A 24,310-nucleotide genomic window follows, 5' to 3' on the forward strand; every position below is an offset into this window, starting at 1 on the left:
AGATCAGATGTTCCTGATTCTTTTTACTCCTTCCTGACCTTGATAATTTATAGAATATGTCCCCTGGAATATATCCTATATGAAGACATTCCCCTGCAATCTGGCTACTAAAGAGCACTACACCATCCTACCTGACTTCTCAGCTACATGGCTGATCAACCCTGTTTCTGTATATTCACTCCTTTGAGATAGATCCCTGACTGCTCTCTCCTACAAAATATCCTTCCTAAGAAACTTCTTATTTTCCTTCATTCAATCACTGTCTCCCACTCTCTAACAATAAGTGGCCTTGAATGTTTCCTTCTATATCCTGCTCTTTTCTCTCCAGATAACATCTTGGCAATTTCATTGGCTCCTGAGTTCAATAATCATTTCTTCTTCCTAGATGACTTCTGACTCTCTCTCTCTCTCTCTCTTTCTTCCTCTCCCCTTCCCTCCATCCATCCATCCATCTATCTATCATCTTTTTATCTACTTATGTCAAGCTATCTTTATCTGTCAATATATTCATCTATCTCTTTATTTCTCCCTCTAATCTCTCAAGAATGTCAGACTTCATCAATAATGCCTGTTGGGCATCTCCACCTAGATGTCTCATCAATATCCAAAACAGAATATACCCAAAGTAGGACTAACTTCCTTCTACACTGGACCTACTCTTCCATATTTCCCTATTTCTAACAGGTACATCTCTACCTTTATTTTCTCAAGGTTTGAAGGGAGAGGAGAAATAGTATAATGAAAATGAGTTAACCTGAATTTCAATTTCATTCCATTCTAGGTTAGCCATTCAATTTCCCTGGACTTCAATTACCTGATCTGCAAATTAATGAGGTTGGTATATATTACCCAAAATTCCTTCTAGGTTTATTTCATGGCTTTCTGAAGTAATGAACTCCAAGAACTCGTTGTTAAATTTTCACTGTGAGCTTTGAGAACTCAGAAATGGGGTAAAGCAAAAAATAAATTCTTTTTTTTTATTGCCTTGTTGTTCAGTTATGTCTGATTCCTTGTAACCCTCATCTGAGGTTTTCTTAACAATATACTGGAATGATTTGCCATTTCCTTCTCCAGCTTATTTTACAGTTGAGGAAACTGATGCAAGTTTAAGTGATTTGCCCAGGGTCACAAAGCTAGTGTCTCAGGCCAGATTTGAAATCAGGAAGATGAGTCTTCTTGACTCCAGCCAAGCACTCTATCCATTGTACCACCTAGCTGCCCTGTTGATTGTCTAGATTTAAGAAAATGTTAATGTATATTAAATGCTGGAAAGTTTTGCTTCACTGCGTATAATTACACACACACACACACACACACACACACACACACACACACACACACACACACACAAACACACACACGTTGCTACTGATTGGTTTCTTGGGTTTGGTTTTGCCCAGCAATGAATCACAACTAGAACTCAGGAATGCAGTTCTTGTTAAGAAAATAGAGATTTATTAAAGGAAGTTACAGCATATTAAGAAAGGAATAGAAAAGTTAAAAAGAGAGAGAAGACAGTGAGGATTGCTGATTGAATTGGACAGGCCAAGTAGCCAGGGTTCCCGCAGGAGACTGGAAGGTAAAAGAAAGCAGGCCCCTCCCTCAATCTCCTTAAATTTTCTCCCAGAGTAAATGGGAAGGGGTGGTGACCTGGGAATGACCCAAGTCCCTCATTGGAAATTTTGCCTTTTGGGGAGGGATCTCTTTTAGGTGATCTTCCAGGGCCTGTGCTCCCCGGCTGCCCCCCACCCAAAGCAATGCAATCCAAATCAGGCCCTCAGGTGTAGAAGGATGAAGTAATGCAGACAAAAGATTTACAAAGTTTGTCTCCAATTGATCTCATTACTCCCATGCCCAGATTTATATTTATAAGTTTTGTTTTCTCTACTTTCTCAACAGGTGGTGGTAGGAGAAGTTGAGGAGTGGGGGAAGTTCAAGGAAGAATTCAGAATTGAAAATAAAATTGAATTAAAAACAATGTGGATTAAATTTAAAACTGGGCTTATTTTAATATACTGAGAGGGGAGCGATGTTAATTGTTAAACATTTAAAAACACATCTCCCATATTGCTCTTTTAACACTATTTTAGCGCATAACATATAAATTAGAAAGATTCAAGGAATTAAGTCATCACCAGATAGGTAGTCAATGTCAAATTATTGTCCTCTTCCTCCTCTCCATCACCACCACTAATATCATTTTCACTGGAATTTTTAGGGAGCTGCTGAAAAAGTCTTTTCTGTGTCCCAGAGGACACCTTGCTTTTCAAATGAAATAAATACCTCATTCTTTCTGAAAAATCTAAGGTTTAATTGTGGTGATTTTAGATAACTACGGAATAGAAATTAAACACAATTCTACAATGACTGCGTTAGGATTCTAGGCTAGGATTGTAATCTAAATATTTAAGAAACTAACCATGTTACCCACAGGGTAAACAGATTTACCTTTCTTTAACAAAAGAAAAAACTAGAACATTGGAAAGCAAATCTATAAATATGTTTCCAGTTGTTTCATGCTATCTGATAGGAGGGAAAAAAATGAGGAAGGCATTCTTGCCTCAGGCCAATATAGCTTTAAGTATCTTAGAAATATTTTTAAATTAGAACTTTTTCTAGCAAAGGAGTAAAGGGAGTAAAGGGAATTTGTCTAACTTAATCACAATTAAATAAACTCAAACCTGCTGTAGCCCCCAAATATTTGATAATTTCAATGATAAAATTCTCCTTATTCAAAAAACAATCTATAGGACAGGATGGTAGTCTTAAAAAAATACCTAAAGCAGATGTCCCAAGTGACCTAAGCCTTGGGGAATGAGGCTACTTCAACCACATGGATGGGTGCCTAGTTACTCAGATGGGGTGAGGAATCAGCTCAGCCAACTGTTACTAAAAGGGACCTAAGGACATTACTATATTTTGCTTCACAATGCAACTTAGAGATTGCCATTCCCCTTCCTCTCCCTATCTCATAAAAAATACAATTTCCTAAGAATGCACTATCACAGTTTTATGTATGAGCTAAAAAATAGCTATATTCTTTTACAGCATATAAAGAATGCACCCAATGCATAAAGAATATGTAAGCAAAGTTTTCTCCTGGAAGAGCAGGTGATGCTGATCCTTCCTTTAATAAACAAATGACATTTTATAAAGATGAAACACTTTGGAAGGATATTTACTTTGGAGTCCCTCAATACACTCACACAAAACAGACTTTAGACTCATATTTATATCATAATACTATATTATCACACGTGTTTATATCACTGTGCAAAGAATCCCACCATCACTTAGGTAAATTAAGATAGAACTGCCTTTGCTTTATGCTACAATCTATCACTTAGTCTTTCATTCAGACAATATACTTTTTATTAAGCATTTGTTATCAGACATTGTGCTAAACCCTAGAGATGCAATCTACTGAAGGAGACAATATTCAAACAACTCTATATGATCAAGATATATACAGAAGAAAATGGAAACCATACACGGAAGGTACTAGTGTTGATGGGGGATGGAAAAGATTTCTTTGAGAAGTGAGGATTTTAGATTGGACTTGAAAGCAGCAAGGGAATACAGAAGATCAAAAAGAGAGAGGAAAGAGTTCCAGTCAGTGAAAATGTCCATCCAATAAGGAAATGGAATATCTTCTGCAAGACTCAACAAGGAGACAAATGTTTCATGATCACAGAATATGTATAAAGCATGAGGTGTAAAAAAGCAACAACAAATAGAATGAGTTGTAAAAAGACTAGAAAGGTATGAAGGGGCAACATTTTGGCAATATCTTTCCATTTCAAAGATATATTTTTTACCTGTTTTTCAGAGTGGTAGCAAGTAATACAACAGGAAACCTACTAGTCCTGGAAACATGGCCATTTGTATATAAATATAAGAAGAAATGAAGGAAGCAAGCATTTATAAAAAGCTTAACTAATGTACCATTATGTAGAACCAGCTATGTAACACAAGCACTGGTTAAGCAAGTTATAACTGTTATCTCATTTGACCCTCATTTCTGCCCTAGGATGTGGGAATTATTTTTATTCCATTTTTAAAGTTGAGGAAACTAAGGTAGACAGAGGTTAAGTAACTTGCCAGGATCACATGGTTCTTAAGTGTTTGAGGTCAGACTTAAACCCAGGTGGATCTTTGAAGAAGAAGGACCACCTTTCTAACTGCCTACCTACCATACATACAATATGTGACATTTGGTTGTTGTTGAGTCACTTTCAGTTGTATCTGACTCTTTGTGACCCCATTTGGAGTTTTCTGATAAAGATACTGGAATGGTTTCCTATTTCCTTCATTTCTATAGATTAGAAAACTGAGGTAAACAGGGTTGTGTAATAGGGTCACACAGTAAGGGTCTGAGGCCAGATTTGAACTTAGGAAGTTGAATCTTACTGACTTCAGATCCAGAATTCTATTCACTAGAGAAGCAAACCTCTCTAATGTCTTTGTTGAGGAAACCTCAATGGGGTCACAAGAGGCAGACACAATTGGACAACAAAAACAAAATTACTGCTTCACCAACTGCCTAGTTCATGAGGTTGTTATAAGAAAAGAGCTTTGTAAACCTTGAGGTGCTATAGAAATTTGAGTTCTCCTTTATTTTCACATGCTGTCACTTGTCTAAAATGTGTATGGAAGGGAGGGAGAGGATGGGAAATCACACATGACCATTTGTGCCAGCATGGCCTTGCCTAGAGGCAAGAAAAGGATAAATCACTATCATATGCCATCTATCCACTAAAGATAGAGACACCAGGCAGAAAGCAAATAAAGTAAAATGTAATTATAGCATCTTCCTCATCAATAAACATAATTATTGCTCCTCTCTTAATCATATCCCCAAGCCTCTGGACTCTTGACACATGCAAGCACTTCATTATTACAGTTTTTAAATGCTTTAAAGGAGAAACTCAAATGAGGCAGGTTTTTTTCCTTCTTTATCTGCTACAGGCAGTGAAAGAATTTACTGTGTCTCCATGAGACATTTGAAATTTCACTCATTTAAATTGTCCCAACCTCAAAAGCATTTTAAACACAAATCCGTCTTCTCTTGGCAGTCTCAATGTCAAAAAGTTATCAAGGGAACAAAGCACACCTTCAGCCTAATCAAATGATACTTTTTACAACCGACATTTCCATTATCTAGAGTTAAGCTAAACTCTACAAACAATGAGCATACAACTGAAATTCAAATTACTCTATTTTTAAAAAATTGTCAGAAAATAGGAAATATTGAAAACTCTAAAGTGATGACAAACAGGAAAGTCAACTTGCTGAGAATAAAATAACCCTTGGAAATGCCAAACTCAACCCACAAAGGTGTCAAAATAACAAAGTAGGGTTTGACAACACAGCATTCTATTCTTTGCCTTGTTTGAAGTTTTTATGCCTTAGTTTGTCATGTTTAGGAAATGGATTTCTAGAAACTTGCCATATACCTCCACCATTTATATGATCCTACTCGTGCATACAATGAAAGTGGAGGTGAAGAGGTGGTCAGAGGAAGGCTAAGATCAAACTGGCATTTGTTTACCAAACCAGATGCTCAGTGATCTTTGGTTAGTCATCTTTAGTCTTATTGTTTTTTCTACTACCAAATTCTCACTTCACAGTGTATGGAGGATTAATGAGGTAGTATGTGTGAGCATTATTTTCTTATTAGGAGGAAACTATTATGCAAAATTTGAGCCATCTGAACACACCTGATGTTATATATTATCTTTATTGGGATTGTTGTCATTTCCATCATGTCTAATTCTTTGTGACCACATCTGGAGTTTTCTTGGTCAAGATACTGGAATAGTTTACCTTTCCAACTCTAAAGGTCAGGTTTGAACTCATGATGATATCTTCTTAATCCCAAGTGAGCTACCTGTCTAGATATCTATAGGTACTTTGATAGACATAAACTAGCCATTACAAAAATAAGGCTAATAAATGCCGAAATTTATTCTGAAAAGCATATAAGGGCTTTAAGCATGATTTATTATAATATAGAAATAGAGATTACTAATCTGAACACAAAGATTCATTTATTAGTTTTAAAATGTAATATTATCTAATCTTTTGTTTTATCATATTTGCATTTATTTGGTTAAATATCGTCCAATTACATTTTAATCTGGTTCAGGCTGGACTTGGAAATGTTGTAGTTGGTGACACTCTGATCTTGCTTAAATCTCTTCTTTTAGAGAGGGGAAAACAGAGGGTCCCAAGAGGTTAAGTAATTTGCCCAAGATGACACAGGTAGTAAATAGCATATTTACTAATAGAGCTAGAATTCTAATCTGGATCTTCTAAAAGCAGAAAACATTTTTTTGAACTATTCTAGCTTCTCTACTTTGTTATCATCCTAAAAGGATACTTTTCTCATGTGTTTTCCCAGGAACATATATTTTGAGAAAAAAAAAAAACCTAGAAAATGTCTGCATCCTAAACACTACACTGTTTCCTTATTTTTCCCTACCTTTGTTTTAAAACACCAATTACTGATGCCAATGGAAACTTTCTTAAGCAGAAAAAACATTTTTTTTTTTGCCTTTCAATAAAGAACACAAGAATGTGATTTAAATGTTAGACAATCAGGATCTCTGAGAAAAAAAAAGATAATATGTATGCATATCAATTTACAATTTAATCTGCATTAGTAAGATTTTCTTATGTCTAGGTAATCAACAACAACAACAACAACAACAAAATCAAGTCCTGATTAATTGCAGTTGAGGATTTCTGAAGTGTTAATTCTTCCACTAGGGTACATGTGGAAGTTCTTGGGAATGAAAAAAAAAATGAAAAGTTAAAACAATTTGATGGAAATGAAAAATGGTAGTAGTTCTAACCAACATTATATAATTCAACACTTCCTTGCCATAATTAAAATGAGGTTTACTCCAATGGTGCTGACTACACAACTCTTTCTCATTCTTAATGGACTTTTCATGAAACTTCATGTGTTATGATGAGCAAAGACTTAATCACCTGTAGTTAGCCTTCTGATAATCAATCTCCCTACACTTAACTGATTTGGTACTCAGATGTAAAAGAAATTATACTTGAAGTCTTTTTATCTTGATAGAAAACCAGAACTTGTGGTCCCCTGGTCTAGAGTCCCAGGATTCCCTATATTTTTGTTTCATAATTATGACTTCATAGTGGGACTTTAGTTAAAAAAAAAACCGGTAAACTCTCTAAGATTAGTAAATATGATTACAGGTAATTGGTTGAACAGGCTCTAAAAGTCACAGTCCCCTCTCTTTTCAAAAAATATTTACAAAATTCAAAGGCAATTCTAAGAATCAGCAGCTTTTAACACATTTGGCAGGAAACAGCACAGAAATTTTCAAGTAATAAGACAGATATAGGCCTTAGGCAAAACTGAAAAATATATAGTTTACTATATCCATCTTCCTTTCTATTCCCTTTTTCCACCTATTAGTTCTTGCTCCCTGTGTTGCCCCTTTCTACTTCCCCATAGTCTACTCCATACTTCTAAATCAACTTCCCTTTCATTCTCTCCCACATTAAAATTCCAATTCTCACAAATTAGGAGAAAAGCAAGATGATTATCAGATTAAAATATTGCATATGGATTTTAAAAGACAAAGATGATGCACAGTGAGGAAAATGGGATATAGTTAAGAAATATCTAAATTGTATTCAATGAGCCTGTTCAGAAGGTGGTCAGCTGTATTTGTCTTAAAGTGAATCTTATACTGCCTCATCCCACCTGGCTAGCTACATAAAGGACTGACCCCTGGCTGCACTACTGCCAAACTCTGTGCTTATTTTCAGGGGGGAAGGCCACAGGACACTTCCTAGCTAGGAATCCAGTTTTTTGAAACCTATTGCCTCTTTTATGGGATTCTGGAGCACAACCAACTTTCCAGTCCCTGTTCATGCTTGCTCTAAGGATAAATTCTCAGAGGGCCCCTAACTATAACCCCTCCAGATACTGATTCTGTTTTCCTTGAATTAGGTCCAGTCTCATTATAGGCTCTCCACAATACACCAATTTTCCTGTCCTCCAAAGGCTTCCTGAGGTCTGTGGGGCCACCACAGTGAAACTCTTCTTGTACTTATTATTAGCCAGGCTCCAGCTAATGCAGGACCTTTTGTCTTTGGACCATACTACTAGTTTTTGTTTGTGTTTGATTGAAGTTTGTGCTTCCTGAAATAAGGAAATACAACACTATCTACTTGCTGATGGGGTAATTAAAGTGCATCAACCACTCTATGGGGAGAAAGTCATTTTATTCACTTGTGCTCATGAATGAATCTTTTCCCATCCATTGATATGGGTATATTCTCAAGTTTCTAAATATTCTTCCCATATCACTGATTCTGAATCCCTGAATACATACAAAGGAACAACCTTCACACACTGACTGCTTCCTCATTCCTATCTTCCTTCCTCTCTATGTCAAACTACCTATAAACCTAATTTGCACTATATCCCATATAAGGGCAGTTAAGTGGTTCAATGGATAGAGCATTGAACTTGGAGTCAGGAGGACAGGAGTTTGGATCCAGTCTCAGACTTTGACTCTTATGAGCTGTGTGACCTTGGGCAAGTCACTTAACCCAGATTGCCTCGTATCCAGGGCCATCTCCAGTCATCCTGATTCATATCTGGCCACTGGATCCAGATGACTCTGGAGGAGAAAGTGAGGCTGGTGACTTAATAGAACTCCCCCCTCACTCTAATCCAATTCAATGCTTGTCATAGCATCACCTCCCTGATGTATTGTCATCTTCAAAAAATGAAAGACAAAATTATATCCCATGTGACTACTTCACTGCAACTAAAACTCTGCTTCATTTTAAACCTCTTCTTTATCATTCTATACATTGACATTCACTGTATTCTGGCTCCTTGCTTGTGATATTGCTTCTTCAGTGATCATTTCTGGTTCTAGTTGTACTTTCTTATATGCTTCCCAATTCATAGGCCTGAAAGAGAATTCAGAATAATACTTAATCCTCATTTTCACTTCTAGATCTGTCTACTGCCATGGCTCAGCAATATATTCAATTTAAGATTGTCTCTACCACCAATTCAGATCCTGATAGCAATTAGTTACCAATTTCTAATACATGATTTCTCCTCTCTCAGTGAATATAGTATCTGACTCCCAATCTATCCACTCCACTCTTGTTTTCATTTAAAGGGACTTTAAGAAATATGCTAATAGTCCCTCAAAAATTCTAACATCCTTTTGTTGGTAATGGCTTTGCTACTAAAACACAGGTGTTTCGAATGAAAACTATTGCTAAGCCTCCATAAAAATGGTCAAGGAAAAGATTCACTTCAATATTGTTTTTATTGAACATCATGTACAGATGTAAAAATGTTGTGGAATTGATAAGAAAACCATTGAAAAGCTCATGAAGGAGGCTGCTGAGATGGGAAAAAACTCATTTAAATGTGATTAGGTCTTGGATTAGCTAAAGGCTGAATGTGAGTATGGTATTGCTATTGATATCTTCCTAGTGAAGTTTGAGACCAGCAAGTATTATGAGACATTATTGATGCTCCAGTTACAGAGATTATCAAAAAACATGATTACAGGCACCTCTCAGGCTTACTGTGCCATCCTGATTATTATTGAAACTAGTATATCAAAAAATGGGCAGACCCATGAGCATACCCTTCTAGCCTTCACATTAGATATGAAACGATTGTTGGTATTAACAAAATGGATTCTGCCCCTACAACCATATCCAGGAGAGCTATGATGAAATTATCAAGAAAGTCAACATCCATGTTAAGAAAGTTGACTACATTCTTGACATAGTAACCAGTTTCTACTTGTTATGGTTTCAGCATGCTGAAGCCACATTCTAACATGTCTTGGTTCAAGGAATGGAAAGTCATAAAGGCAGCAAAGGTAATGAAGCTACACTGCATGAAACTTTGGATTGCATCCTGCCACCAACTTATCCAAATGATAAGTCTCTTCATCCACACTACCAAGATGTCTACCAGACTGGTGGTATAGGTACTATACATACTGGTCAAGTGAAAACTGGTGATCTAAAACCATGTATGGTGGTCATCTTTGTTCTGGTCCATGTTAAAACTGAAGCAAATTCTATTGAAATGCACTAGGGATAATATTGGTTTTAATGTCAAGAACATGTCTTTCAAAGATAGCTACAAGGGAAATGTGGCAGGTGCTAGCAAGAATGACCCACCAATGCAAGCAGTTGACTTTATTGCATAGGTAATTATCCTAAACCATCTAGGTCAGCTCAGTGTTAGCTGTACACCTGTTCTGGATTGTCACACTGTTTACATTGCCTGCAAGTTTGCTTGAACTCAAGGAAAAGATTGATCATCATTCTGGTAAGAAACTGGAAGATGGCCCTTAATTGCTGAAATCTGGTGATACTGCCATCATTGAAACAGTTCCAGGCAAGCCCATGTGTGATGAGCTTCTCTGATTATCCTCTTTTGGGTCGTTTTGCTGTTCCTGATATGAGGCAGATTGTTGCAGTTGGTGTCATCAAGGTAGTAGACAAGAAGGCTTCTGGAACTAGCACAGTCACAAATCTACCCAGAAATCCCAGAAGGCTAGATGAATATTCTGTATAACACCTGCCACCCCAGGCTTAATCAGTGAAAGGAGAATACTCTCAGAACTATTTGTCTCAATTGCCTATTTAAATTTAATAGTGAGATTGATTAATGATTACTATGTATTTGTAAAAGCTTCAGGAGAAAGGGAGTATTTTTGTAGACCATTTTGTTTCATGGTTTTTAAGTTATCAGTTTTTAAAATCAGTAATTTGTAAATGGAAACAAGCAAAAAAGTTCTCGTAGAATTTTGAGACCTTTAAAACAGTTTGATGTGAAACTTGTGTGTTCTTTGAGTCAATCATTATTAGAATTCAAGGGATTGGAAAGCATTAAATTAAAATAATCAGGCAGAAATAATTCTGTCGACCACAGAATCTTTGCTACAGAATTTGAGCACAAAAGTACTAACATTGCTAAGTCAACTCGGCCTAACAATTATAATTTTCCCTTAAAAACATATATGGTTTACCTTTGGAAAAAGTTGATACAGAGGTGTTACCTGATATGTTTTGAGCTGTGCTTTAGCTTCTTAATGAAAATAATGATATACAATATCCTTCCAAAGACTTTGGCTTAGTTCCATTACTTTTTTTCTAGCTAGTCAAACTCATCTCTTCTAAATACTAGGAAGTCATATGGTAAAAGCTATATAAGGTTGAATAGATTTTTAAGGAAATTGGCACTGTCTTGTGGAAATTTTTAAAAATATAATTGTGCATCTATTTGAGATAAATTCACTAGCACTGGAATGAGAATTCTTAAATTATGATTGTGACAAATGGAAGTAATGCTGTCTGAGGAGGGGGGGCATGATGAAGTGAAATAAGATAAAGCAATGAATATTATGTATGCCACTAATAGAAAACTGCCACATTAGCTTCTTGTTACTTCACCCAAATTGGTATAATATAGTTAATTAGTATATGATAGCAATGAAGTTTCCAGATTATAGGATTAATTTTAGCACTAAAAGCTAATATTCTTTCTATAGAGTTTATCATTTCCTCTTATAGTAAATAACTTCAGAATTTCATTTTTAGAACCAAATTTGGAATGTTAGAAGTAAATCAGTTGGTGAAATCAACTGCCCTGAAAAATGACTATCCTTTATTGATATCTTAGAACTTTTCAACAGTCTTAAATATCACTAGCAAATAGGATATTGGGTAGATATATTTTAAGGTATAAAATTTTCTAGATTTAAAATAAATATGGATGTTGCATCATATTGAAAACCAATAGGGGTGGCTAGGTGGTGCAGTGGATAAAGCACCGGCCTTGGAGTCAGGAGTACCTGGGTTCAAATCTGGTCTCTGACACGTAATAATTATCTAGCTGTGTGGCCTTGGGCAAGCCACTTAACCCCATTTGCCTTGCAAAAACCTAAAAATAAAAAAATAAATATTAATGAAAACCAATAGCAGATACTATGTAGAAATTGGAATATAGCTGGGGAAAAGCACTTTAGGTAAATCATATTTCTACATGTTTTCCACATAAGGTAAAATAAGCTTAATCTCTTAATAAAGAGATATTTTGTTTTGCAAAATTAAAAAAAATTGAGGTCCCAGTTATTCAATCTAATCTTCTCATAAACCTTAGGAGATCTTAGAACCTAAGATCTTCTGTTCTAAGCTCACCTAATTACATACAAGGATTTTATAATATCTTATTATTTACTCTTCTTGTCTTCTTATGTATAATCCTATTATTTGTCCTCACAATCTCTCCTGTCTGGAGAGTCCTGATCTGGCTGCAGTCTACTTTTCCAATATTGAACCTTTAGAAATTAGTTCAATTTTACATTATTCCTAATCTCAAATTCTTTACTGCTGGAAGGTAGATACTCTTAAAGTCCTTTTCATAAACAGTAGCTAATAAAGAAGAGGGCAATAACATATTCATGTATAAAGAAAAATATACCTAATAATTAAGTGATATTACCATTTTTACATATGAAGACTTTGATATTTAGGATGAAAAGAAAAATGATTTTTAAATTATACTACTAAAACTTGAATAAAGTAATAGCTTTCAATTGAAATTTTGGACCATCTAAGGAAAAAAATTATCTATGGTATATACCTTAGAGGATTCATCTCTGATAACAATGTGGAATTATGTAGGGATAGTTTAATACTACAAAGAAGCAAAAAAAAATATTTATTGAAATCTAGAGAAATGGGATTCTGAAGAAATACAGTTTCAGGAAACCAAAGAGATGAGATGCTAGGTACTTCTGCTAATTTTCATATGCATTTTTTTATAACTAAAGAACATAGAACCAAAGAAATGAGAAATCATGTAAGCATCTAGAGACTGGGGTTTGAGTAGGTTTTAATGATCATTTTGAAAGGGGAAATTTGAAAAGTTGTGACTTTGTAAGTAAAAAGGGAGTCACTGAGAGTCAATAGACTCTCATTTAAGGTACTGAAATATCACAAGATGCAACATAGAAGAACAACAAGAGAACAACATCCATGGAGCAAGAGAAAGCAGTAATGAAAACTCAGTAATGAGGACTGGAAAATGCTTAGGTGGAGTTGTGATAGATGAGAGAAAGAAAGCTTTCTCTGAGTGATTTCTGATTGATTGAAGAAGCACTGATTTCATTGGTCTAGGGTTCCAAGCATGACTTTTACCTTTCATCACCTCCTTGAATTATAGAACTTTCTTCAAGAAGTAGAAAAAGTAAAGTTTTTCTTGCAAGTTTGTTGCTCTCTGGCTTGAGAAAGACAATCAGCATGTAGAGAAAGTGAGGTTTGTTACAGAACTGTTCCCACCTACACCCTTCTTCCCAGGGTCTTGGTGATCCAAAGCTATGACTCTAGAAGGCTGAAGATAGACATTGTATTTGCAGGAGTTGGGGAAGAGGGAGTTGTGGTAGGAGAGCAGGGCAATGACAGCAAGGAGGAAGACCATAGTGGAAAAGAGCGCAACCAGAGAACTAAGGACTGTTCCTTACAGGGAGAGATTCTATTGGGAACAGAGAGATACCAACATTGGAAAGATAGGAGATGCAGCATAAATGGCAACCAAAGAGAGGAAATAAAGGGCAGGTAAATGACTCTAAAGGAATTTTTCCTAACCAGTTTGATAGACAACAAACTATATATTACCTGAATTAGTCTTCTAAGTTTTGATTCCTCTAGTTGCCTATAGTTTGCATACTTTTTTTTAAATGAGATAGTTCTCCATGATATATATAGAGATGATGGGGAGTCAGGTACTCCTGAATTCAAATTCCACCTCTGTCACAAGCTAGCTATGCAATCCAGAGTAATTCTTTTAACTTTCAATGGTCATGGCAACATTTTTTTAGGTGTTTGCAAGGCAAATGGGGTTAAGTGGCTTGCCCAAGGCCACACAGCTAGGTAATTATTAAGTATCTGAGGTCGGATTTGAACTCAGGTACTCCTGACTCTAAGACCGTGCTCTATCCACTGCACCACCTAGCTGCCCCCCCCATGGCAACATTTTAAAGATTATATATCACAAAACAATTGCTAATATATACTTGTAGATGCTTTATTTGCATTAACCTACAACAAGGAATTCATTAGGATCCATTTTCCTCCCAATTCCTATATTTACTTTTCTGTAAGCACGTTAACATATACAATTTCTCCTCTTCTCCTTCTCCCAACCCTTCCTTCTTTCTGCCACTTGCATCCCCATAGAATTCTGAGGGCATGAACTGTCTTACTTCCACATCTATATTATTAGCATATAACATAGTCCCTGGAATGTAGAAAGTGCTCAATACATGCTTAATGTCTGATTGACTATATGGAAAGAAATAGAGAAGTTCACTTGGACACATTGGTAGAAATAGGCAGGACTTTCTGGTCCTCCAAAATCATTAGGACTAGTGTCTTTAAAAAAAAAACACCTAGATTTAAGTAATAATAAAAATCAAATGAGTTCTATGATAATCTGAAAAAATTATTTTCCCCATTGGATCCGTGTGTAATATCTGAGTAACCTTACATTTAACATAGATCCTAATTTAAAAATAGGGAACCAGTTTTACCCTAGTTCAATAGACATCACATAGTATTATTGTTGTACATGACACTATATAGTTACTAAAATCTGCAATATAGCTGTCTAAAGATTTAGAAATTTGAATAGAAAAGTTAAGAACAATGAATACAAAAAATGTAGTAGCGGATTTTATCAATTGTAGGGTAATATATGTTATTAAGTAAATGCTATGTAAAAGTTTTCAATTGCTTAAATGACCTGACAATGGTCACATAGAAGGAAATAGAGATGAAACCCCAGTGCAGCCTCCTTGGCTTTCTCAGTCCTTTTTCTGTCTGTTAGATAGAACTTGCTTGGGAACTATTTCTTTACCAAATATAGAAAATGCCCTAGGCTAGGATTATCCCATTATTAAAGTCAGTAATAATGAGAAGAAAGAATACGATATTCTTGTATTAATAAGGTATATTCCAGATAGTGGATGCAAGATTGCAACACTGCAGACTGAAAAGCTCATCTTCTTGCTTTTGAAACTCCACTGCCCCCAAACATAATATAATGATTCTATTTATTGAAATTATCTATTTAAAGGGTATAAGCAGACACAATAAATTCAAGTAGAATAAAAACTTCCTTAAAAGTCTGGGACCCTTTCATTTTTGTATCCCTATGAATAGCGCAGTGCCTTGACCATAATGCTTAATAAATATTTATGGAAAAGAACTGGATTTGAGTATCTTCATTTCACATGCCTCTGACATCTTCCCCTACTATCACAGTCTCCTTTGCACTTCTGTTTTACCAGGCCATCTCCTTTACATATAGCACTCCCTTGATCCCATCCGTTATCATCTTCTCTAGCATGTTGTCCTCATCATTGTTGACACTTTGTCTCAAATTTCAATCTCTTCTTATTTATTGTCTCTTTCCCTGTGGCTTACAAACATTCTTAAAAACAAAATAAAAAAGAAACAACACATTATGTCTGCCATCTTTCATCTTATACATCCCTGCCTCTTCCCAACAGAATTTGAAAAATCCATTTACACAAAGTACCTCTATTTCCTCTCCTCACCGTCTCCTAAATTCACTATACTCTTTTTAATGACCTCATCATTCAATTGGTTCTGCACCCTAAAGGTCCCAGTGATCTTTTCAATACAAAATCTTAATACATTTTCTTGGTCTCCATCCTTTGGACCTCGATGAATCATTTAACAATGTTGATCACCTTCTCCTCCTAGGCTATTAACCTTTTTTTTTTTGTATCATGACCTATTTTTGACTTTGGTGAAATCTATAGACCTTTTCTCAGAAAAAATATTTTTATGCCCCTTTCAACACACACACAGCTATCACCCTAGTTCAGAACTTAAATAACTCTCATAGGAATTGCTGCAAAAGCCTTCTAATTGGTCTCCCAGTTTCAAATACCCCCTACCTTTCCAATTTATCCTACAGTTTCCAAGACAATTTTCCTAAAACATGGGTATGACCTTGTCAACCACAGTAAATTCAGTAAACACTGATGGCTCCTATTACTTTCAGAAACAAATAGAATGTTCTTTCTTTGGCAATAAAAATTTCTTACAACCTCACCATTTCCTACATTTTCTCTCCACTTACTCTTCAATCTGACCATTGTTTTTCCTTAAAAAGGAGACTCCATTTTTCAATCAATCTAATAGACAATGGTCATGTCTATTAGAATATAAGCTCCTTTAGGGCAGGGCTACTTTTTATTTTTTGTATTCCCAGTGCTTAGCACTGCATTTAGCACAAAGTTAGTACTAAACAAAATGTTGATTGATTGATTAAAACTTAGAAACTTAGAAAATCCAACTATAATGTATACATGAATCAATAATTATACAAATCATCTAGGATACATTCATTATGAAATTTGTGACGATCTATTTTATTCTTAAATATTATATCTGATATCTTTATAAATCAAAAAGACTTTGAATCCTTTGTTTTAAGAATCCCAAATTAATTAAATGAACATTACTATAGAATTACAATTTCCCTTTCATATACAGCAAATAACTCAAAGCTTATTGATCTAATACAACCTTAGCAATAGAAATGAACCATATGTTTTGCTCAAATTAACCAAAATATTATGGGAACATATTTCTGTAATACAAGAGAAGTGTTTCTATAGCTCATGCTGACAAGTAGATGCTTAGTTTTTTTGAACCTGTGACAGCTATGATTAAGACTGTGAAGGGGGAGGGAATTTATTCTCTTTTGAAAACTGAACATATGGTAACTATATAGCACAGAATGCATAGACCAAGGAAAAGACATACAAACTTGGTTTCCTTTTTGTTATGTTATAATTACCTGGATTTTTTTTTTCAACATTTGTCAGTTTTCTGGAATTGACTAGAGAAATAAGATAACCGACAGTTGTTATTTTCAGTATCAAGTGTCAGTTTGGAGGTTGGGGTTTATTTGTTCTTTTTTCTTTATAAAAATATCCGTGTTTGCAATCACTAAGTAAGGGTAGAGTCAATTTGTGTAAGGGATACTTCATGATTGAAATGCAAAAGAGAGTTTGTCAGGTACAAACCTTATTGCAGTTCTATTCTTAGCCCAAGTATTCACTTTGGTTGATTGGACAGTCAGGTTCACCTTTGGCTCTCAGTATTACAGAACAGTTTTCAGTTGTAAATAAAATAGTTTTCTTTATGTGTCTGTCTCTTGATCTTTTGATTTGCTTTTGGCAGTAGAAAAGCACATGGTGGTCAGTAATTATGAATGATCTTCAATTTTTCATATGGAACTTCCTACAGAAGTCTGTGTGTTGAATCATAAGACCATACATGCTAAGAATCAATGTGATGCAGTTCTCTTGGAAAGTATAAAAGTGGTAAACTTAAAAATGATCAGAAACATCTACCAGTTTTAGAATTAGTTATTTTGTTGTTTTTCTTCATTCATTGTGTCCAACTCTTTGTGACACCCATTTCAGGCTTTCTTGGCAAAGATCCCAGAGTAGTTTGCCATTTCCTTTTCTAGTAACTATGGTTAAGTAAGTGACTTACTCAAGGTCACATAGTGAGTGAGTGCCTGAGGCCAGATAGATCTCATATCTTCTTCACTCTAAATTCACTCTATCCACTGAGTCACCCAATGGCCTCCTAAATTGATATAGAAACCTAATATCCAAAGGAATGGTCACATGGGTCCATTCTACCAACAGTAGAGATTGTAGAAACCACAGCATAGATTGTTGGGAAAGATTTCACTGCTGAGGACTTTGACAAACATTGAAATTTGTATTCTAAATATTTCTTGTGGAAAGGAACCTAAATCCAAAGCAATAATTTAATTGAACAATACCTAGTACATCCAAAGTAGAATGTAAGAAACAACCAATATATCCATAGATGGTAATGAATTACCATATAGAACCAAACCACTATGATCAAATAAATTTGAATATGCTAATGACTTTTAGATGCCTTTTAGAAATGTGACAACCTCTCATAGCATAGGTGGAAGCTGGAAAAGTGAATGTGATAGCTCTCTCTTAAAGGTAACTGAAGTTCATTTCAAGTCACATGCTTTGATCTCCTTCAGAAATCAGCATCCTACTTGGAGTTTATAATTCAGGTATTGATAGAACGTTAGACTATCCCCTTTACAACGGTGAACTATTAAAGATGGCTTCTCTCATGTAACTTCATCTTTAAAAACTGAGCTTGACTTAATTTTGGGATTTTGACTCTTTTAATTCATTGACCTCGTATGTTATAAGAAACTCCTCTTTGTTTCATTTTCCTGAACTTACCTGATTTATTAATGTGAAGTTCTAATGAATATTTTTCTTTCAACAACAATTAATTTTGTCAATTTGGGTGATCTCTGAACCAGTGCAGGTTACAACCTATCCATACTGCTTGATCATATACTTTTTGTCCTTGAATTCAAATCCCTGATAAATAATCCCATCTTGTACAAGAAGCCTTTGTCACTCCCTTTAATTCTAGTACCTTTCTTCTTTTGATTACCTACAAGTTATTCTGCTCCTAAATTGTCTGTACAATTGTTTGCATATAGTCTCTTCCATTAGAATGCAAACATCTTAACAATAAGGATTGATTTTTGCCTTTCTTGATATTCTCAGTCAATGGCATGTAGCAGTTTATTAATAAATGCTGAATCTTGACAAGTCTTTTTATAATTTCTCCAATATGGGTAAGGAAATAATTAGGAGAGGGATGACACTAAGATTAGAAAGGGTTGGGAAGGGATCACCATCCCATACTCTCAAATGATTTTTTTCCCCTACAAATGGAAGGGCATTATTAACTGCTCCCTCATATGATTGTCTTAAGCAAACGAAAGTATAATGAGTCTGGAAACATAAAGTTGAAGATAAAGACAACTCCTAGTCTTATAGATTTGTTATCAAACACTTTGATCATAAATTCTAGACCTCAAAAAAGCTTGAAGGCCACTTAGTCCTGCTGCCTCATTTTCTAGATAAGGTAGCTAAGGTACACAGAGATTGAATTACCCAAGATTCTAAAGATAAATTTTATTTTTTTATTAGATGACTGTTATGTTTTTCAACACTCATCCATATGCATATGTATAATTTTAAAATAATAAATTTCCTTCCAGTCTCCTTTCCCACCCTCTCCCCTTAGTGATGAACAATCAGGTTAATATTATACATACATACATATTTTTTGATAAACATGTTTACAGATTAGTTATTTTCAGTTTGAGGAATGAGGATTAAGGGAAAGAGATAAATAAGAGATAATTTTTGTAAAGTGTTCAACAGATTCTGAAGGGTTTTTTAAATTTTGTTTTGTTTTGTTTTGTTTTCCTCTGGAGGGGAACACTGTCCATAGCCAATCTACTATGGTTGTCCTAGATCTCTGAACTGCTGGGAGGAACTGCTTCTATCAAGGTTGATCATCCCATAATTGTTCTCTTGGTTCCTCTCCCTTTGCTCAGCATCAGATCTTGTTAACTCATTCAATGCTTCTCTAGAATCCAATTATTTATGATTTCTTATAGAACAATAATATTCACTTGTTTAGCCATTCCCCAACTGATAAGCATCACCTCAATTTCCAGTTCTTTGCCACTACAAAAAAGAACTGCTATGAATGTTTTGGAATATGTGGGACTTTCCCCGTTTTTAAAAATGATTTTTTTTCTGGAAATAGGCCTAGATTTGGAATTGCTGGGTCAAAGGAAATGAACATTTTTATTGCTCTTTGGGCATAGTTCCATATTGCTCTCCAGAATGGATGAAGTTATTCAAAGTTCCACCAGCAATGCATCAATGCCCCAATTCTCCCACAACCTCTCCAACAAAGGTCATTTTACTCTTTTTCCTCATCTTAGCCAATATGATAGGTGTTTTAATTTGCATTTCCCTAATCAATAATGATTTGGAGCACTTTTCATATGATTTTATATATATAGCTTTAATTTCTTCATTTGAAAACTGTCTATTCATATCCTTTGACCATTTAGCAATTGGAGAATGACTTGTAACCTTTCAAATGTGATGCAATTTTCTATATATTTTAGAAATGAAGGGCACTTAGGTGGTACAGTGGATAGAGCACCAGCTCTGGAGTGGAGTCTGGCCTCAGACACTTAATAATTACCTGGCTGTGTGGCCTTGGGCACCACCTAACCTCATTGTCTTGCAAAAACCTAAAAAAAAAAAAAAAAAAGAAATGAGACCTTTATCAGGGCTCCTAGTCTTGAAGATTGTTTCCCAGTTTTCTGTTGTCCTAACTTTGGCAGCATTGATTTTACCCTTTTTAATTTAATATAGTCAAAATCATTCATTGTACAGTTTATAATGTACTCTAATTCTTTTTTAGTCATAAATTTGTGGCCTTTCCATAGATCAGATAGATATTTTCTTGGTCTATTAATGTATCTATGATGTTACCCTTTATGTCTAAATCCTGTACACATTTTGACCTTATTTTGAAATAGGGTCTGAGTTGTGGGTCTATGCCAATTTTTTCCATACTATTTTCTCATTTTCTTTTGCAAGACAGTTGGCTTAAGTGGCTTTCCCAAGACCACACAGCTAGGTAATTATTAAGTGTCTGAGGTCAGATTTGAACTGGGGTACTCCTGACTCCAGGGCCGGTGCTCTATCCACTGCACCACCATCTAGCCACCTTTCCCAACAATTTTTGTCAAGTAGTGAGTTCTTATGCTAGAAGCTGATGACTTTGGTTTTGTCAAACAGTAGATTGTTATTTGTTGTTATTTACTGTGATTTCTTTTGAACTTATCCTAATCCACCAATCCTTTATTCTATTTCTTAACCACTACCAAGCAGTTTTGATGATGGCTGCTTTGTAGTATAGTTTTAGATCTGGTAGAGCTAGGCCACCTTCCTTTACATTTTTTTTCATCAGTTCCCTTGATATTCTTGACCTGTTGTTCCTTCCTATGAATTTTGTTATGATTTTTTTTCTAATTCAGTAAAATCGTTTTTTGGTAGTTTGATGTTATGGCATTGAATAAGTAATTGAATTTGAATAGAATTGTCAGTTTTATTATATTAGCTCAACCTAACCATGTGCAAGTGATATTTTTCAAATTATTTAGATCAGACTTTATTTGGGTGAGAAGTGCTTTATAAATTTCTGAGTTTGTCTTGGGTCAAGTATTTAATGTTGTCTATAGTTACTTTAAATGGAATTTCTTTTTCTATCTTTTGCTCTTGGGTTTGGTTTCTTATACATAGAAATGCTGATGATTTATGTGGGTTTATTTTACATCCTGCTACTTTGCTGTTCATTGTTTCAAGGAGTTTTTTGGATGATTTTCCTGGATGATTTTTTTTTGGATGATTTTCCTGGGGTCTCTAAACATACCATCATATCATCTGCAAAGAGTGAAAACTTTGCTTCCTCATTGAAAATTCTGATTCTTTCAATTTCTTTTTTCTTCTCATTGCTAAAAATAGCATTTCTAATCCTATATTGAATAGAAATGGTGATAATGGGCATCTTTGTTTCACCTTTGATTTTATTTTAAATGTTCTGAATTTATTCCCATAACATATAATATTTGTTGATGGATTTAGATAGACATTATTATTATTTTTTTAAGGAAAACTCCAATTATTCCTAAATTTTTTTAGTGTTTTTAAATAGGAATAGATATTGTATTTTATCAAAGGCTATTTCAGCATCTATTGAGGTAATCACATGATTTCTGTTGGTTTTGCTATTTATATGTTCAAATATGTTGAGTGTCTTTCTAATATTGAACCATCCTTGACTACTTAGAATAAATTCTACCTGATTATGGTATATTATACTAGGAATAAGATGTTATAGATACCACTAAAATTTTATTTAAGATTTTTGCATCAGTATTCATTAGGGAGATTGGTCTCTTATTTTCTTTGTTTTGGTTCTTTTTGGTTTAGGTATCACCACCATGTTGGCGTCATAAAAGGAATTTGGCAGAACTCCTATTTTTAAAAATAGTTTGTGTAGAATTGGTATTATTTGTTCCTTTAATGTTTAGTAAAATTCATTTGTAAATGCATCTGGACCTGGAGACTTTTTCTTAGGGAGTTGATAGATAGTTTCTTCAATTTCTTTTTCTGATATGGTGTTATCTAAGTATTTTATTTCCTCTTTTGATCATCTTGGCAGTTTGCATTTTTGTAACTATTCATCCATTTCACTCAGATAATCAAATTTATTGGCACAGAATTTGGCAAAGTAGTTCTGAATTATCTCTTTAATTTCCTCCTTTTTGGTGATTGGCTCATTCTTTTTATTTTTGATACTGGTAATTTGGTAATTTTCTTTCTTCTTTTTAAATGATTAACCAAAGATTTATCTATTTAACTGACTTTTTTCATAAAGACAACTCTTAGTTTTATTTATAAGCTCAATGGTTTTTTGCTTTCAATTTTATTAATCTCTCTCCCTTATTTTCAGAATTTTTAATTTGTTATTTAATTGCTATTTAATTTGCTATTGTTTTTGCTATTTTTCTATTCGTTATTAATTTGCTATTTTAATTTGTTATTTAATTGCTATTTAATTGTTATTATTGTTTAATTGTTATTTAATGAATCTTTCATTTGTTCTTTTTCTAGTTTTTTTAGTTATCTACCCAATTCATTGATCTCCTCTTTCTGTATTTTAGTCATATAGACATTTAGAGATATAAAATTTTCCCTCAAAACTACCTTAGCTGCATCCCATAAATTTCAGTATGCTATCTCATTAGGATCATTTTCTTGGATACAATTATCGATTATTTTTATTATTTGCTCTTTGATCCACCCATTATTTAAGATTAAATTACTTAGTTTCCAATTAGTTTTTGGTTTATCTTTCCCTGATCCTTTATTGCATGTGATTTTTTTTGTATCGTGGTCCAAGAAGTGTGAATTCATTATTTATACCTTTCTGCATTTAATTATAAAATTTTTGTGCCCTAATACATGGTAAGTTTTGGTATAGGTGCCTTGTACTGTACTATTCCATACTATTCCCACTAAGTTTTCTCCAGAAGTTTGTCATATCTGTGTTTTCTAAGATTTCATTAACCTTTTTAACTTTCTTCTTGTTTATTTTGTGGTTAGATTTGTCTAGTTCTGAGAGAGGGAGGCTGAGGCCCCCCATAATTAAGTCTTGCTGTCTATGTTTCCTTATAATTCACTTAGCTTTTCCTCCAGCATTTTGGATTCTATACCACTAGTTGCATACATGTTTAGTAATGAAATAGCTTCATTACCAGTGGTGTCTTTAAGAAAAGATATACTTTCCTTCCTTATCCCTTTCAATGAGATTGATTTTTGCTTTTACTTTATCTGAGATCAGGATTCCTATCCCCAATATTTTTTTTTTACTTCAGCTGAGGCATAATATATTTTGCTCCAACCTTTTACCTTTACCCTGTGTGTATATCTCTGCTTCAAATGTGTTTCTTGTAAACAACATACTGTAGGATTCTGTTTTTTAATCCATTCTGCTATCTGCTTCCATTTTATAGGCCAGTTTATCCCATTCACATTTACAGGTAAGATTATTAACTCATATTTTCCTATCTGCTATCTTTCTACATTTATGCTTTTCTCTAATCTTTTCTCTTATTCCTCCTCACCAAAATTTTACTCCCTTTCCCCTTCAACTTTTCTTTTAAAAAACTTTCAGTATATTTTCACTTACATCTCCTCCTTCATCTTTATCAGTGCCTTCTTCCCTTATCTTTCCCTTTCCTGTTCCCTCCCTTCCCTGTAGATTAGGATAGATTTTTAAACCCAAATGGGAATGTGTCTTATTCTCACTCTGGGCTAAATCAATTAAATAGAGTTTACTGGGTGTTCACACTCTCCCTTCTTTCCCTCTAAAATAATAAAACTTTGTGCCTCTTCACTTGGTGTTATTTATCACTCAGGTACTATTAATCAGGTATCATCAATCACAGTTTGATAATTTGATTGCTTGAAAAGTTCATATTGTTAACAAAGTATCATAATTATAATCATTTTTACCTTACCCCCTTTTCATGCACCCTCCCTCTACAATCCTCCTCATAGCCAAAGAATTATCCAAAGTCAAGTAATTTCTTGAACTCTTTGTACCACTCCCCCAGGCCTACTTTCTCTCATACTTTTTACCCCCCTCCCCACCCAAGGTACTTAATTCATTGTTAAGTGAAGTATGGATTAAGTCAAGCATTGATTTAATT

The 24,310-nt window shown here is 34.5% G+C and overlaps 1 long non-coding RNA gene and 1 pseudogene across 1 annotated transcript in view; both read left to right on the top strand.

The window, feature by feature from the left end:
• Positions 1-555: 555 nt before the first annotated feature.
• Positions 556-24,310, top strand: part of LOC141491152 (uncharacterized) — a 73,373-nt gene continuing 49,618 nt past the window's right edge. Inside the window, exons 1-2 of the long non-coding RNA XR_012469484.1 lie at positions 556-684; positions 782-834. This is a non-coding gene — a long non-coding RNA (uncharacterized LOC141491152). The remainder of the gene's footprint in view (positions 685-781; positions 835-24,310) is intronic.
• Positions 9,304-10,599, top strand: LOC141491502 (elongation factor 1-alpha 1 pseudogene; annotated as a pseudogene).

Source organism: Macrotis lagotis, chromosome 6, assembly GCF_037893015.1.
Source record: "Macrotis lagotis isolate mMagLag1 chromosome 6, bilby.v1.9.chrom.fasta, whole genome shotgun sequence".
Taxonomy (NCBI): domain Eukaryota; kingdom Metazoa; phylum Chordata; class Mammalia; order Peramelemorphia; family Peramelidae; genus Macrotis; species Macrotis lagotis.